Genomic DNA, 14,310 nt, shown 5'->3' with positions numbered 1-14,310 from the left:
TTTCCTCCTTCCCCCCCCCGCTGCTGGTAATGGCTTATCTTAAGTGATCACTCTCCTTACAGTGTTTATGATAAACCCATTGTTTCATGTTCTCTGTGTGTGTGTATATAAATCTCTCCTCTGTTTTTTCCACCAAATGCATCTGATGAAGTGAGCTGTAGCTCACGAAAGCTTATGCTCTAATAAATTTGTTAGTCTCTAAGGTGCCACAAGTACTCCTTTTCTTTTTATGATTACATCAGACTCTCAGCTTACTTTTTTTTAAATCAAAGTTTCTAGCCATCATCATGGAGGAAAGCTGGAAAATGTGAACCATAAAGATGCAAACTAAGAGACAAATAAAAAAATCTTTTTTTTTAATCTCCTGATTTTAAGCCAATATTGTGATATTTGTGTGGGTAACTTACAATTAGTAATGCAGCTATTGCTATTGATTAGGGTCTAGATCCCCAACTGAACTAGAGATGCTTTTTAAAAAGAAAGAGAATCAAGTGGTTTGTTTGCATGAAATATGAATTCACAGCAGCTACCTTGGCACAGAAAAATGTAAGAGATTTTTATTTTGTCCTAGGATGAATCAGCACATATTCTAGCAGACTGTTTTCAAACATAGTGCCATCTCTAACTTGTACAAAAAGGTTCTGTAAAAAAAAAGCCTCTGATCAATCACTGATCAATCAGCCAGGACAAATAGTTGTTTCTGATTTATCTGGATTCAACCAGGATCACAGTCTGATCACAGCAGGAAATTGTATTTATTATAAGTTTACTAAGAATCCACTACAGTTTCTTCTGGGCATTCTTTATATCATCAAATTGCAATACTTTCCCCATTTATGCCACACACTATCCTCAAATGAGTCTGTTGTTCACTCTCCGACTCCTGCATTTACAGCAAAACAACTAAAAAAGTCAGTGTCACAGGGGCATACTAATAGCCCCACCAAGGGAATTGGGGGTGGGAGAGCCAGGCCAAAGACCTGTCCCATATCATGATTTAAAACTTGGAAAGAAAGTGATGAGACAGCTGCAAATAACAGTTCACTGCAGAGCCAAGATCTGTGAGTTGGCAATCACCCCTCATGTGCAGTACCATAAAGACCAACAGTAGAAACATAGCTGCCAAGATGACCATAGAAAGGGAGGCCAGCTGGGGCAAAAAGGTCCTTAAATCTGTTAGGCATTTACATATGACATGTTTCCAATGTGAGTGGCAAGCCTCCATAGATGATGTGGTGGTTCTGCCTGCATATGTCCATTGGAGGGACGGGGGAGGAAGGGAAGAGAAGCAAGACACTCTAAGCTATGGAAGCTGCTCCTTTCCTTCCCTATGTCTACAGGGGCCTGATTTCAGGCACAACAAGGTCAATTCCATTTACTTCAGGGAGTAGTGTGTCAGGAACTAGAACGAGGGAGATGATGAATGTAGCAGCAGGCAGTGCCAGTGGAAAGAAGAAAAGTCATGGTTATGAGGAAGGCTCCGAGCTGCACTGCAGGAGCACTCCTTTAACGATCTTCTACGGTTCTTTCTGTCAGAACCAGGTATCCCACAAATTACATATCTGTCCACACATACACACATTGCCTGAGGGTTGCTCCCACCTTTCTTGTGTTCTATATAGGGTTTTAATATCACACTCATCACCATAGTAGCTGAGCACCTTCCAGAAGTGCATTAGCAATGTGGCTACACATTTATCACAGTTGTTCTCTCATCCTTTCACCAAAGGGAGAAGTGCGTGCAGTGAAGTGTCTTGGTTTGGTAGGGCTTTTTATTATTTATTAATTAGTAAATAAATACATCAGTTGTGGTGTGTATATATATGAGAGAAGGCAAGGCCAAAGAAATATGCCCTGCACTAGGTTTATGATGGTCTTTAGCTACTGAGGGAGTTCCTTTCACAGTCTCAGACTGCTCCCCAGAGAAAGGTTTGTCTCCCAGACAGACCCGCTTTACTCTTACTGTTGGGAGGTCCATTGTGCCAGAGAAGTGGAGTTGTTGACCACAGTTTACATCCTGGAGCTTTAAGCAGTCTTTTAGATATCCTGGGGCCAGGCCATGAAACGCTTTGAACGTAAAGACAAAGACCTTGAACTTGATTAGAAATTCTATGGGAAGCCAGTGTAGAACAGAGCACAGGTGTGATGTGCTCAGGATATGTCCAGATGAGGTAACTAGTCAGCTGCAGCAGTGAGTCAGCAAAACCCCTTTCCCTGTAGGATCAGCACCTGGTAAAAATGGGCTAGATAAAAGTTATTGAAGTTACTCATTTACAAGAGTCTCATGCCCTTCACTAATGAAACAAAACTTGCTTTAAGATTGCTTCATAGATCATGCGGATTAAGTTGCATTTAACTGACTGCTATCGTCCAAAAGCACATAAAAGGAAATGTAATCGGGTTTACAAAAAAATCTGTTTTTATGCTAGGAAAGTAAAGTTACATTTAGGACTTTCAAACATCATGACGTTTATCCTTTTATTTGAACAGCATGATAATGCTTGTGTTTTTAACTACACAGTCAGAAATGATATAGGTTTACTCCAGTGAAAGAATGAAACAATGCACCCTAAGGTGAGGAGAACTTAGAGACCCCAGAAATCAGAGACAATAATTCATAGTGACTTGATTGTTTGTATAATATTCAAGACTTTTTTTCTGAAGCACACTGAAGGAAATTTAATCTTAAAAAATTCTTATGTACAGGCTGTTAAAATAACAGCCTGAGGGAATCTTGAGGGAGCTATGGTGCCATCTGGGATTTTTATTATGTGGTCTTGATTCTATAATCCCTTACACACAAATCTAGAGGGATCTATCCACATGAATAAGAACTACTCATATGAGTAGGGTTTTAGAAGATCAGATCATAGGTATTGTTTCTGCCACTTGGCTAATGTACATTTGAGCACACAAATCATTTAGGTCCACCCGGTAGTCAAATTTGGGCACCAATCCTGCAAATACTCATGTGCATGCTTCCTATATTACCATGAGTAATTCCATTGATTTCAATAGTAAAATTAACCATGTGCATAAGTGCTTGCAGGATCAGGTGTTCTATTAAATTTGTCACACCTGGAGATTACACTTTGGGCTAAACAGTAGCAGTTATACACTCATCACAGAGTGTTTTACAGCTTCACACTGTCTCATGGGGAGCTCCAGATAGTGCTGTGCCTGAGAGAGATCAAGCCTACTGAACTATTAGCTGATGAAAGGTAAGCAGGACCATGGGCCAACCTAATCTCTGCCCCTTTCTCACCATTTGAGTCCAAGACATGCTGGAAGGGAACAGACCCTGTGCTTAGCATAATGCAGGGCTAATTGTGGCCAGCTACTGCTCAGGTGGCACAAAAAGCAGAGACTTGCACCCTCCCCCATATGCCCACCTGTGCTAAACACAATCTGGCTCTTTGTGGGTACACATAAGGAAATATACTTCTAATGACTCCCTTATTTACTCACAGCAGAAAATAGCTCTGTTGTTGCTTTGACTGGTTTGTTACATGGCTAATTGGCTACCTGCAAATAAATATGTGTTGCCAGACTATATTGCTAATCACTAGCAGGGTGAAGGGGTATTTCCTTTGCAGTGGGAGAAGACTTGGCACTACCACAAATATTAGCATGCCAGACAATCATTTTTTTATTTATCAATATAAGTAGCTTTAAACATAGCATTGGATTGATTGACTTGGACCATTGTTTTAAGCAATAAAAGGAATAGAGTGTGTTCATTACTGGAACATAACATTACTTGATTAAGACTTTCAAGAAATAAGGATATCATGATCTAAAATGCTGTTCTTAAACATCTCATTTGAAAAAGTAGTTTTTAGTATTTTAGGTGGATAGGTAGCTTGTTAGTGACATACACAGGGACATGGCACAGATGTGCTGCAGAATTTTTACTTCTGCACTGGCAAGTACCTTCTTCCAAATATTGCAGTACTTCTGAGAGCTCAGTCTTGCAAACACTTGCTAATGAACATAACTTACTATGGCAACTAGTCCCATTTGTTTTGTTCCTCATCCTGCAAGTGATCTCTTCAGGTAGGCTCCTGCACATGTGCAGATCAATTTATCGGATGGGAGCCTTTGTTTGGAGCGATATACCATTACTTTGGTGTCACAGTACAGTTCACTATTAGAGCACTTTGTTTTGAGATATGTCAAGGTAAATCTCATCAGCAATGACACAGTGTTACAACAGTGACAGCATGACATTAAGTTCCTGAAGATTAAAAAAAAAGTTACATGAATAAATAACTCCCTATTGTGCATAGATATTGTTATAAAGGAGGACAATAATGTTGTCTATTTTTTGAAACACCTGTAATAACAGAGGACAATAGGATGATGTAAGGACAAAGATATCTCTTGATCACTTATGTTCTTTTCTATTTATGGATTTAAATCTTCTATATCCTGCTTCTTCACTTATTTTTTGTGATTTTAATATATCTATCTATATATAGATATGTTTTTGAGATGCTATAGGTATTGTCCTCCATTTATAGAGTCAATGGACCTGTTAAGATTTGTATATGTTTTGTATTATTTGCAAAAGACATTCATAGTATACAATGTAACATCTCATTGTATAACACATGTTAATATTAAGTTTTGCACATGCTCAGACCCTTTCAAACAAATGTAACTATTCTGATGGCTCTCATGTACAGCTGCAGTCAGTGTGTATGGTGAGAGGAGAGAGAAGGGAATGGGACTCGAGGAGCCATTATCGATGTCACTTTCCCAGTTGTCATGCTCGAGAGAAGGACTCCCCCTGCTATCTCAGAGTACATTGCCCTTGCAAAAGCCTACAAAGGAGCCACCTAAGGCCTGATCCTAAGAGTTCTGTGAACCTCATTGCAATTCATTCCTCATTCCAAATCCTCATCTCAGGACCTTATTTCTATAAGCAATGATTCCTTAAATAAGAAGGAAAAGGTGAGAAAAATAGGCACTATTTTTCTTCTTTGTCCAAAAATATTGTTGAATATTTATTTTGTGAAATATAACTTTAAAACAAGTTGAAATATACTGTTACCAAATGGTTTAAAAATGCAATTTTACTTCATTTGACATGGTTTTCAGCCATAACTCATTTTTACTCTAAGTTTTTCAGAGTCCTACTAGAAAACTACAAATGAAATTATCTCACTGTCAGGAAAGGTGAATAAGCTTTTTTCCCTTGATACAAGGGAAGGTTAATTAATAGGGTAATAAAGAGAAATCTTACTTCACTCTAAGCACAAGGGAATTTCTTCATATTGAGGGAAAGCTGTTAAACATCACTCTTTTGGCATTATTAGCCATCAATTTGGCACTGAAGAATTTAAATTTAGTTAAGTGTAACTAGAAGCTGGGGAAATTAGACATATTGACATGAAGGGGGATAAGAGCTTATTAAATGCATGCTGTTAAAATCTAGAACACATTATGACTTTTTTTTCCAGTTGTGGGGTTTGTGGAAAAGACACTGAAGCACTGAAGCAATGTTTAAGGCATTATTATGTATACGTGTTAAAAATGAAGTATATCTTTTATTCTTTTTGTTGTAGAGGGCTAGTTTTATTATTATATTAATTATGAATATATTACCAATACTAGTCCAAAAATGTTGTTATAGAATATTGAATGATATATTGTTTTAAATAAAACCACAATCAGAAAGAAGGGAGATATAATACTGTACATTTGGACTTGTGACAGGAAGCCTGGCTTACTGATGGCATGATCTAATGGTTAGGTCATTGGCCCTCAGTAACCCTCATTCGATCTCTGGTGCATCCTGCTGGCTACTCCTCCAGTACTGGGACAGTCCACCTTTTGATAGGTGGCATCTCAGCCCTCCAGCCAGACCAACAAGGTTCCACTACTCACCTGTTGGAGTAGCAGTGTCCAACAAATTCTAGAGGGCCCTGCATCCTTATGACAGGGAAGGACCTTCAGTCTATCTCCTGGCCCACATAGGTGGCTTGGTCTAGCCATAAGGTTTGCAGAATCTCTATCTTCTCTTTCCTTCTGGGACAAGTGGAAGTGAGGTTTATGTTCCTACATAGCAAGGGTGTTTGGTAGGGGAGCCCAGGCCCTCCCACTTCACTGGGCTCCATCCAGAGTCTTATGAGAGGCAAACAATGTCAGGAATCATAGTATACCTCAAGACTGCCTCCCAGGGCTACTTCTCACCATCCACCTCCCTCCCTCAAAGTCCAACTTCAGATAGCAAAAGAAACAAAAGAACTTACAATCTCCAGACAGAGAAGAAGCAATGAATGCCTGGAACAGGCTCTGGCTCTGCCATCCTTCCACTGTGACCTTGATTACTTATCCTCTTAAACCTCAGATTCTCCAATTGTAAAATTTTTGATGTCACAGTTCAGGGCTACTGCAACTGTGTTCCCCCTGAGTGAACTTGCTTAACCAGTCTACACTATTTTTAGTTCCTAAGGAATACTCACAATCCCTCAATGGAACATAAACATTTGCATTTTAATAGAATGAACTCCTAAAATACTTAAACTTAATTCAATGAGGATTAACTTAATTCAATAAGGGTTGCCCAGAATATTGTCGTATTTGCCACAGGGGATAGTATTTTCCTCACAAAGACCCTGTCAGACTAAATTAATTTATGCTTCTAAGTGTTTCCATACTCCTGGGTGGAATGTATTACACTATGCACATGCAAGTTATTCAGAATATTTTCTAAAATTGTGATACCTGGGGACAAATAGTCACACTTCTCTTCAGAGCAAGTCCCCTTTACCTAACACTGCTAGAGGCAAGCTAGCAGAGGAGGACAGAAAGATGAAGACATTTAAACCCTATAAAAAGAATAAGATTTGATGAAATAACAATCGGAACCTAAGACTCTGAAGTGAATAAAGGCCACACTGACTCTTCGGCACATTGCAATAATGATTCATACCTTTTTGAGGTCCAAGAAACAGTGTATACCATTCTTTTTGGGGGGATTTACTTGACAATCTCCATATTGTGATGAAGACATCAATTTCCCTGGAAGATATTTTAATATTTGACCCAAATATATCTAATGCTTTCTTTAATGATTGTGACTTGATAACTCCAAGCTGTGTTTTATTGGTTTATTGCTCAAAGGAATAAAATCTATTAAATTGCATAGTATTTGTTATTCACCAACATATTAAAACTGTGTAGGACAGAGATCAGCAACCTTTGACATGCAGCCACAGTTCACCGCTCCAGGCCAATGGAGGCTGTGGGAAGTGGCGGCTAGCACATCCTTCAGCCCACACCACTTCCCGCAGCTCCCATTGGGCTGGAGCAGTGAACCTTGGTCAATGGGAGATGCAATTGGCTGAACCTGCAGATGCAGCAGGTAAACAAACCAGCCCAGCCTGCCAGGGGGCTTACGTGCCAAAGGTTGCCAATTCCTGGTGTAGGAGCATGGCTTTTTTCGGAAATCAGTGTAAATTCTGTTATTGGAATTCTACTCACCGCCCTACCTCCAAGATTCCATATATGTGGGAGCAATGCCAGAGACAGGATATAGCCAGGGAAGAGGTGTGGGATTGATAGCTCTTGGGAAAATCTTGCCCACTGGAGCAAATTACTCCTCAAGCTAGTGAAGCAAGCAAGCAAGTTGCCCATCCCAAATGCCCAGCATGAAATAATTTTACCAGAAGCATCAATAACTAGCATATTATATATGGGTTCATTTGAAGCACATTTTCTGCTATTTCAAACGTAGCTCATTGAAACTTTAATGAGAAAGGATAGATTCAAAAGTGCAAACCCTTAATAGTAGAATTATATTCATATAAACTGTGACAGCTTGGATCACAGAAACCCCCTTGGGGCTGCCAACTGATGTTCCAAGATTACTCCTGCCCCTTCCATCCCTGGCAGCTTTGGACTCCAGAACCCTGCCTGGTTGTGCCAGACACTCTTGCCAGCTACAAACACAGACCCAGGTCTGAACCATGTCCCACAAATTAAATGTTTAACTGAAAGCAGCTTAAGAAGTATTCCTATCTCTGACACGTAGATGCCCAGCTCCCAATGGGGTCCAAATCCAAAATAAATCCATTTTACCCTGTATAAGGCTTATACAGGATAAACTCATAAATTGTTTGCCCTCCATAACACTGATAGAAAGATATGCACAGCTGTTTCCCCCTCCCCCCCTTTGGTATTAATACATACTCTGGGTTAATTAATAAGTAAAAAGTGATTTTATTAAATGCAAAAAGTAGGATTTAAGTGGTTCCAAGTAGTAACAGACAAAACAAAGTGAATTACCAGTCAGAATAAAATAAAATAGGCAAGCCTATGCCTAATACAGTAAGAAAACTGAATACAGATAAAACCTCACCCTCAGAGGTGTTCCAGTAAGCTTCCTTTTACAGACTAGTCTCCTTCTAGTCTGGGTCCAGCCATCATTCACACCTCCTGTGGTTACTATCCTTTGTTCCAGTTTCTTTCAGGTATCCTTGAGGGTAGAGAGGCTATCTCTTAAGCCAGCTGAAGACAAAATGGAGGGATTTCCCAGGGGTTTAAATAGACTTTCTCTTGTGGGTGGACACCCCTCCCTCCCCCTGTGTAGAATCCCAGTTTTGAAGTCACATGGGCAAGTCACATGTCCATGCATGACTCAGAACTTACAGGTAGCAGCCATGGTTCACATGCTACCTTGAATATCTTCAAGTAGACTTCTTATGTGGATTGGAGCCTTCCAAGATCCATTGTCCATTAAGTGTTTCTTGATTGGGCACTTAACTTGCACAGTCCTTTCTCCAGAAGCTGACCAAATGCTTTACTAAGGCTACTTAAAATCAAGCAAGTACACAGCCAATATTCATAACTTCGAATACAAAAATGGTACATCCATACAAATAGGAGGAATAGGTTCAGTATATCATAACTTTTACAGAGATACGTTACATGGCATATGTAGCATAAAACATATTCCAGTTATGTCATACATACATTCATAAGCATATTTCCATAAAGCCTTATGGGGTGCAAGGTCACATAAACATCTTTAATTATGTCTATCACTGCTATAGCCTCTTAAATCAACTATAAGGAAGATTATGAAAGTTAATCAGTCCATTAATTAAATATATGTATTTTTATCACATTGGTATAAAATTAAAGTATTAAATTTTCATCTCCAAATGTTTTCATTCTACCTGGTGGAAAAGATACTTAAGGACCAACTCTTCAGATCTCATGATCTCATGCTTTTTTTTTATTATTTATTTATTTGAAAATAGTATCTAGAGGCTTCAATCACAAATGGGGTCAGATTCTTCTAAGCATGGCAAAAAGAAAAACACTCTTTCCTGAAGAGTTTACAATTTAAGGACTCAGTCCTTATGGACATTTATGTGCATTTTTAACATTATGGATAGTTCAATTGAACTCAGTCAAGTATACCTTCTGTTGGGTTGAATCGGAGTCCAAAAAGCACTGTAAGCACAAAAAGCACAGCAATGTAAGGGGGTGGAATTCATATTCTTCTGCCCCTATTGTGCTGGCTAGCATCAGGGGAGGGGAAGCAGTTTCCACAGTGCTGTTATATTCTTTTTTTTTTTTGCAAGTGTATGGGAAGGGACAGGAAGTTGGCAGAGCCTTAGTTCTGTGCCCAGTGTCTCCTGCGGAATGGCTATGCAGGTGTACTGGAGAATATACACTGTGTCTGATATAGACCCAGTACAACTTAGTCCCCAGAGCAGAAGGGAGGTTAGTGTGAAGATTTTGATTGCCTGGACCACAATTTCCCTCCTGGTGTGCTACGGGGCAGCACAACACTATCCCAACAAAGGGCAAATTGTAACATCTTATAGTGAATAAATAACACTTTAAAAAATGGCATCCATTGTGGTAAGTAAACTCTAAGGATACATTTTTATTTGGGACCTTTATTTAAAAAAATAAGTTTTGGGAAAACAATAATTTTGTGATCTCCTGAGTTCCATCTTTTTGTGACAATGTCTCAGGTTGTTTGTCACATTATACTCTCCTCTGAAATTTAACATGGTAGACCAGAAGTGATGCAGTCTGATTTGAGTTGTCACAGTGTGATCTGTCTGTCCCCAAGTCAGCTTGAAAAACAAAAGAAGATTGCTGAAGAAAGTACCATAAATCAAACACTTTCTTTCCAGAGTGAAAATAGAAGTGTATTTATTTTCTGAAATGAAGTCTCTGAGATCACAAACTGGAACAAATTCTCTCCACAGCATCAGTGGTGCAACTCCATTCACTTCACTAATTCTCTGTGAGAAAATTGTGCTGAATGTCCTATGATTTCCATGGAATTGTACCAGTGTAGCTAAAAGGAGCATTTAGCCCACTATGTTTGCTCAGAACATCTCTTTTAAAAAATGGGAAAAAAATCACAGCATATAACAATATTTTTCATTTCATTTCATTTCTTTTCTTTTTTTAAATATACTGTGTGAACTTAGGGGGAGATTTTCAAAGCTACAAAAGAGACTTAAATGCCATTGTCAGCCAATAGGAGTTGGGAACTATCTCCCATGTATGCCTTTTGAAAATCTGCCCCATCCTGCTTATGAGACATGAGACTGAGAGAGCAGGAGAGTGGATTTTTCATTACTCTACAGAAGACGTACAATGCAGGCTCTACCAATTCAAACTGCCCCATGTTGCCCTGTAATTCCTGGAGTGAAAGTCTCTCTACAGGTGAGGTAAGGTTACTTTTCTCTCTTCATTCAGTCCTAGCTTCTCTACTGAAATAGCCTGTAACAGTACCAATTAATTCTATTTGTAATAGTAATAGCTACCCAGTAGGAACTGGACTAATACCTCTTCTTCCTCAGAAGCAATACAAGCAACTGCTTGTTCACAGATAGTGAAATTCACCCCAGTGCAGAGGCCTGTAGAAGGCATATACAACACTTACATTCCTCTGAAACCCTATTTTGAGAGTTTAAGTGAGACTTGATGGTGCACAGCCCTTGTGCTAGCCTTCAGCACAAGGGGGCGAATTTATGTCCCATTCAGAACAAATGACTTATCTTAATAATGGTGATTATACATCACACAATAATGGTGGTTAATTATCATTTTTAGATAGGACAGAAAAATTCTAATTTTAATAAAAATGGATTATGGAACTCATGGTCCCTTTCATTGTTTGTTAGTCACAAACTGAACTGTAAAAGATGAACAAAGAGAACTCTGACATTGGGGATGATGGTTATGGCTCAGCTACATTTTAAATGACCTTGATTTTATGTATTTCACATAATAGAACAGAACCTGACCTGATGCAAAATCAATGCAGTAGATCATACTGTGAATATAAATAAAACAAAGTGGATTATACTGTGTGAGTATACAGTAACATATATTACTTGTGTATATACTCTGACTTGTAATACTACATTACAGAGTTAATATATTCCAACAAAAATTCAGTAACTTTTAGTTGTCTGCATGTATTTTTATTAAACACAGGTATAAAAAGTGAAGAAAAGAATAATTTATGGATTATAGACTCATGGAAATGTAGGGCTAGAAGGAATCTCGAAAGGTCATCTATTCCAGACCATCTCCACATGCTGAAGTAGGATCAAGTGAACCTAGACCACCCTGGCACATATTTGTCTAACCAGTTCTTTAAAAACCCCAGTGATGGGGATTCTACAATCTCCCTTGTAAGTTTAACTATCCTTTATATTAGAAAAAAATTCCTTATAGCTAATCCAAATCTGCTTTGCTGCAGATTAAGTCTATTATGTCTTGTCCTCCATCAGTGGACATGGAGAACAGTTGATCACCATCTTGTTTGTAACAGCCCTTAACAAAAGACTGTTATCAAGTCTCCCCTGTTTCAGGGTATGTTGCCTTGTAGCATGCCCTGATTGCTGCATGTGGTGCTACTGGCATTGCCTGCCTTAGTTTTCCTTCTCTCTAGTTCCCTTAAAACCTGCACACAGTCCAAAAGGGCAAAAAAACAAATTCCCCTTCAGGGGGGTCTGCGCAGTTAAATTCAAATAAACTTGAAATAAAGTCTCTTCCCTTGGGCTCAGGGGTTGCACGGTGCTCCCCCATGAGACCTGTGTTTCTCAATCATGGCCTTTCTGGTCTGTAGTCTCTCCCCTTAGGGTCTGTGGTTGTCTAAGGGTATGTCTACACAGCAAAGAAAAACCTACAGCTGTGCCTTATGCCAGCCAACTCAGGCTTGTGAGGCTCAGGCAAAAGGGCTGTTTCATTGCTTTGTAGTCTTCCACGCTCGGGCTGCAGTCTGGGCTATTGGATACTGTGGATCCCAGGGTCCCAGAGCCAGGGCTCCAGCCTGAGCCTGAAAGTCTACACAGTAATGAAAGCCCTGCAGCCTGAGCCCCTGAAGCCTGAGTTGGCTGGCATGTGTCAGCTGTGGGTTTTTCTTTTCTGGTAGACATACCTCTCCCTTAAAAGACTTACTTTCTCTATGAACAGCTCCCTGCAAATGAGCCCTGATGGCATTTTAGCAGGCCCAGATGCTCATTATTCAATTCACGGCCTAGATGGACTCATTCACCTTAAATTGGTTTATCATGGGTAGCCTGGGCCCAAATTCCCCTTAAAGGGGTGAGCAAACTTATGAGATGCTCTCCCTCGCCCCCATGTCTTTTCTTAAGACAGAATATACCCATTTTTTTTAAACCTTTTCTCATAGGTCAGTTTCTGTAAACCTTTTATCATTTTTGATGCTCTCCACTGGACTATCTCCAATTTGTTCATTTCTTTCTTAAAGTATGGCAGCCAGAAATGGACACAATACTTTAGCGGAACTCTCACCAGTTCCAAGTAAGGAGGTGCAGTTACTCCCCATGTCTTAAGTATGATGTTCCTGTTAATACATCATGGAATGATATTAGCCCTTTTTGCAACTTCATTACACTGTTGGCTCATACTCAGTTTGTTACCCAGGTCTTTTATAAATCCCAGATCTTTTTTTCTGTAGTACTACCACCTAGCCACCATTTTGCATTTTTAAATTTGATTTTTCCTTCCTAAGTGAAACTTTGCACTTGTCTTTATAGAATTTAATTTTGTGGATTTCAGATCAATTTTAAATTTTCACCCTGCCCTCCAAAGTGCTTGCAAACCCCACCTATGTTGGTCTCATTCACATATTTAATAAGCATATTCTCCACTTCATTATACAAGTCATTCATGAAAATATTGAATAGCACCAATCCAGGACTGACCCTTGTGCAACCCAAATAGATACATCCTCCCAGTTAGACAGCAAATTGTTGATAACTGCTCTTTGTATAGTTTTTCAACCAGTTGTGCACCCATCTTATGGTAATGTCATTTAGACCACATTTCCCTAGTTTGTTTATGAGACAGCCATGTATACTAAAATCAAGGTAAACCATGTTTACTTTCCTTCCCCCATCCACTAAGCCAGTAAATCTCTCAAGAAAGGAAATTAGATTGGTTTGACTTGATTTGGTCTGGACAAATCCTTGTTAGCTATTACTTATCACCCTATCATATTCTAGGTGCATACTGATGCTTACAAATTGATTTTTGAATAATTTGTTCCAGTATCTTTCCAGGTATGGAAGTTCAGCTGATTGGTCTATAATTCCTCAGGGCTTCTTTGTTCCCCTTTTTAAAGATAGTACTTTGTTTGTCCTTCTCCAGTCCTCTAGAACCTAATTTGTCCTCCATGATTTCTAGAAGATAATCAGCAATGGTTCTAAAATTGCTTCAGCTAGTCTTTTAAGTAGCCTAGGGTGAATTTGTCAGGCTCTACCAACTTCAATACATCTATCTTATCTAAATATTCTTTAACCTGTTCTTTCCTTAGTGTGGTGTGTGTTCCTTCCCCCATTTGTACCCATATGAATGACATTGAGCTACAAGGATGTGGACTCAAATTCCGAGTTTAACCACAACTCGGAATGTAGCTGGTGATAACATTCAAGCTATTATAGAAGTTTGGAAAAGGATATCTACTACATCATCCTGTCCATTTCCAGGAGCCAGTGTAGTATTGTGAAATCCAATTTTAAATGGCTAACTCTCTATTCATACACTGAGACTGTGCAAGAGAAACAGCCCCTTTCCCCCTCTAAATCCTAGCAGCACAAGGGTGGGTGTGGTGTCAAGCCTGGAAAGACCCCATCTGCTCTGGCAATGCAATGCTAAAATCAGACCTGGGAGATCAAAACCATCTCATTGATTTTGAGGGGTAGCCACTTTATTTTTTCACCCCCAAGTCAGTTCCCTACTCCATCTCTGCTGCCTCCTCATCTTAATCCTCTCTGGATGCTTTCCCCCATTCCA

The 14,310-nt window shown here is 39.3% G+C and overlaps 1 long non-coding RNA gene across 1 annotated transcript in view; it reads left to right on the top strand.

Annotated features, from left to right (window-relative positions):
* The first annotated feature begins 3,125 nt into the window (after positions 1-3,125).
* LOC122458989 overlaps positions 3,126-14,310 on the top strand; it is an 89,185-nt gene continuing 78,000 nt past the window's right edge. The window contains exon 1 of the long non-coding RNA XR_006279376.1: positions 3,126-3,221. This is a non-coding gene — a long non-coding RNA (uncharacterized LOC122458989). The remainder of the gene's footprint in view (positions 3,222-14,310) is intronic.

This window comes from Dermochelys coriacea, chromosome 1 (assembly GCF_009764565.3).
Source record: "Dermochelys coriacea isolate rDerCor1 chromosome 1, rDerCor1.pri.v4, whole genome shotgun sequence".
NCBI lineage: Eukaryota > Metazoa > Chordata > Testudines > Dermochelyidae > Dermochelys > Dermochelys coriacea.
This window is presented reverse-complemented; position numbering and strand designations above follow the sequence as displayed.